Source organism: Coenobita brevimanus, chromosome 57 (genome assembly GCF_032717465.1).
Source record: "Coenobita brevimanus isolate Jiangsu-jjx chromosome 57, ASM3271746v2, whole genome shotgun sequence".
NCBI lineage: Eukaryota > Metazoa > Arthropoda > Malacostraca > Decapoda > Coenobitidae > Coenobita > Coenobita brevimanus.
In genome coordinates this window covers 36307524-36311197 of record NC_137010.1, presented here as the reverse complement: position 1 = coordinate 36311197, position 3674 = coordinate 36307524, and the positions used below count along the sequence as shown (strand labels likewise).

Sequence of the window (3674 nt, the reverse complement as noted above, 5' to 3'; positions counted from 1 at the left end):
TTGTCAGTCTCTCACCCTCCATATATATGTACATATCTCTCTCTCTCTCTCTATGTATATATACATGTACATATGTATACAGTGCCCTCGCACAATGAACAAGTTTATGGGCAGCAGCTGAGCTCGTTTAAATTGAATTTGTTCACTGTGAACAACATATCTTGTAAAAAAAATAGCATATGGGTGGCACCCCTACCTCAAATTCCACATTTTGAACCATAGAGATGTACTAGAGGGCACATATCAAACACAAACAGTTTAGATATCTAAGATTTAAAACACTTGGTTATTTGCCTTAAAATAAAGCAGACAGCAGCCATGATTGGCTTGAATACTGGTGGTTCCGAGGCAGGGAGATACACTTAGTTTGTCCTTGCCACATCACCCTCCACTGCCTCGTTCCCGTCACCAGTCTTGCCCTCATCACTTGACTAAACCACTTCCCCACGTGCCTGTACCTCATTCGCCTTTCGCTTAAAACCTTCAAAGTCCAAAGATGACACCACTTACGTCACATCATCATCGTCTTCCCCAGGAAGTATAGCAGACGATGTATAGGCAACTGGTTCCTGTTGTTCTTGAGTTCGGTAGTAGCTTGTGATGAGTGTTTTCTTCTGTTGACTTCCATATTGTGCCCTTCAATGTAATGATGAAAAGTGGTTTCTACTCAACTGAGCACTTCCTGTGTCCTAAGGTAGCTTGTTTCAATTGCCTTGACTTCGTCTCTCAGAATATACATTGCCGCTAGAATTTTACTGATTTAGGCAGATAGACTTAGGCAGATCTTTGTCCTCCATTGGCTTCTGCTCAAAAGGTTGCTCAGATCTGGCCTCTTATGCAGCGTCTACAGGGGGGGGAGCTTTCAATGTGGGAGATGGCAGTTATGGCCTACTCTTTTCCCCGATTTTGTTCATTTGGGGTTCAACTCGTTCATTATGGTTTTGTGGACCTGATTAGCCCCTGCTCGTTCACTAGGCGAATCGTTTATCCTGAATGCATTTACTGTGCGAGGACAGTGTATATATATATATATATATATATATATATAAAAATATATATATATATATATATATATATATATATATATTCATTCATTGCCAGACGCCATGTATCCCAAACGGGGTGGTCAAGGGCTTAGAGTTAATTATTTTACAGGGAGGGGCACTAATCCTCCACCAACCCCACTTGACACGTAGGGATGCCAACTGCTTCTGGTGTTCCCAGGCGGTCACCCATCCAAGTACTAACCAGACCCAACGTTGCTTAACTTCGCTTATTGGATGGGAAGCGGTGTACTCAACATGGTATGGCCATTGGCATATATATATATATATACAGTATATATATATATATATGCAGTGAGTCCTTGAAATACGAAAACTCGACATACGAATTTCTAATGGTACAAAAGTGATAAATGTAGGACAGATTCCACAATACGAAAGTATGTATCTCGATGGTACGAAAAACGATACAAGAGGAAATATGAAAAATTTAAAATGGGCGCGCTGCACAGTGCTGTGCTCGCTTGCGGCGAGAAAATGAACTAAACCCTCTCTGGTAAACACATTTTCGCGCGCTTCCCAGTCGAGTCATGTCGGTCCTCTCCTCTCAGCTTCACTGTACAGCAAGCTCGCCCCCAATGCGTGGGTTTCGTTCCTAATGTGGCGCATTCGGCGCGAAACCGCATAAGTATTAACTACTCCTTATTTTGCTCCCTAGATCTCCTAAACATGGTCTTTTGCTGTTATCTGCCATTGGTAATCAATATGAAGCACTTTAAGTGGTTAGAAGGTTTATTTGATGTTATAACTTACAAATACAGTACTGCACAGCAAAACTTCAACATACAAATACCTAAACACAAGGCAACATTCCGATGCTGAAACCAGTCAGCGTCGGAATGTTGCCTTGTGTTTACATATTTGTTTGTCGAAGTTTTGCTGTGCAGTACTGTATTTGTAAATTATAACATTAAATAAACCTTCTAACCAGTTAAAGTGCTTCATATTGATTACCAATGGCAGATAACAGCCAAATACCACGTTTAGGGAGTCTAGGGAGCAAAATGGTTTCTGAACTATTCGCTGTCAAGCCAGTTCGCCATCACAACAATAACAAGACAACATAGACTTTGATGGATCCCCCTGAAATATAGTTATTAAAGTACTGATTAATTAATAATAAGTATATTTATAAAAGTATTGATTAATTAATATATTTATAGAATGACGGGGAATCAAACAGGGTGCAAATTGTCCTGATGGGGAATCGTTCATGTTTTGACGGGGAATTGACATGATGGCGAATTGTCTTGGAACCCACCGATCGTGTGTAAACTATAACTGGTTACAAGGCTTTATTTAATGCTTTAACTTTCTTTAAGTGCTTTAACTTACAAGTGCATAACAGAATAGTAAATATTTAACTTACAAATACAGTACTGTGGAAAAGCAGTACAGCAAATATTTAACAAACAAATAAAAAAGGTAATATTCTGACGCCTATCAGAAAACTGGTTATAAGACTTTATTTCTTGCTTGAACGATATTTAATAATACTTTAACTTGCACATAAACTTACCAGAACAGTACTGTAAATATTTAACCTCCAAATACAGCACTGAGGAAAAGCACTACAGTACTCCCTCATTATCGACGTTTTTTTTATCGACGGATTTGATTATCGACGTTTTTTTTCTCTGCTGGGAGTTAAATTATTATTATTCTATCTATCTATCTATTGCCAGACGCCTCAGTCCCGTTTGGGGTGGCCACAAACAAATCGCCTCCAAGTCGCCCTGTCCCCCGCCATTTCACTGCCCTGCTCCCAACTCACACCCCCCTCTCTCATATACCTCTCCACCCCATCCCTCCATCTCATCCTCGGCCTCCCCCTCCCTCTTTCCCCCTCCACCTCACTCACATACACTCTCTTCGTCAGTCTTTCACCCTCCATCCTCTCCACATGGCCAAACCACCTCAGTGTGTTCCTCATAACGCTTCCTATCGCATCCACATCAACACCACAACGCTCCTTTATATCCTCATTCGTCAGCCTGTCTCTCCATGTGACTCCACAGGCTCCTCTTAAATAACTCATTTCCACTGCTCTCACTCTTGACTTGTGTCCTTCCAACAACGTCCAAGCTTCACTTCCGTACGTTAGAGTTGGTATCACAATACTGTCATGTAGTAACTTTTTCACTTCCATGCTCACTTCCCTGTTTCTTATCACTGCTTTCAAAGAACCAGCAACCTTTCTTCCCTGCTGTACCCTTTCAAGCACTTCACCCTCCAAACCTCCATCCTTACTCATCACACTACCCAAGTAGTTAAACGTACTCACATTTTCCAATTCCTCACCATCCAACCTCGCTGTACATTCACTGACTTCACCTCTCTCAAAGACCATCACATTACTCTTCCCTACATTCACCTTTAGATTATTATTATTAAAAAAATAAAAAAATAAAGAATTGTATTGGCACCTCCTAGGAAGTTTGCGCGCCATCCCGCCAGGTGTCTCTGGCTGCTCGCGGCATGTTCCCGCCGACCCAACAAACAACAGCATCAGTACACGTTTGTCTGTTGTTCTCACATCGTGTTCGGTCACATCTATCGTGCTTTTGCGATCATCATGGCTCCGAAGCGCCCTTGTAACACTCCAACTGG

At 41.5% G+C, this 3674-nt stretch overlaps 1 pseudogene; it reads right to left on the bottom strand.

Moving 5' to 3' along the window:
- Positions 1 to 1199: 1199 nt before the first annotated feature.
- Positions 1200 to 1318, bottom strand: LOC145402418 (5S ribosomal RNA; annotated as a pseudogene).
- Between the last annotated feature and the right edge of the window lie 2356 nt (positions 1319 to 3674).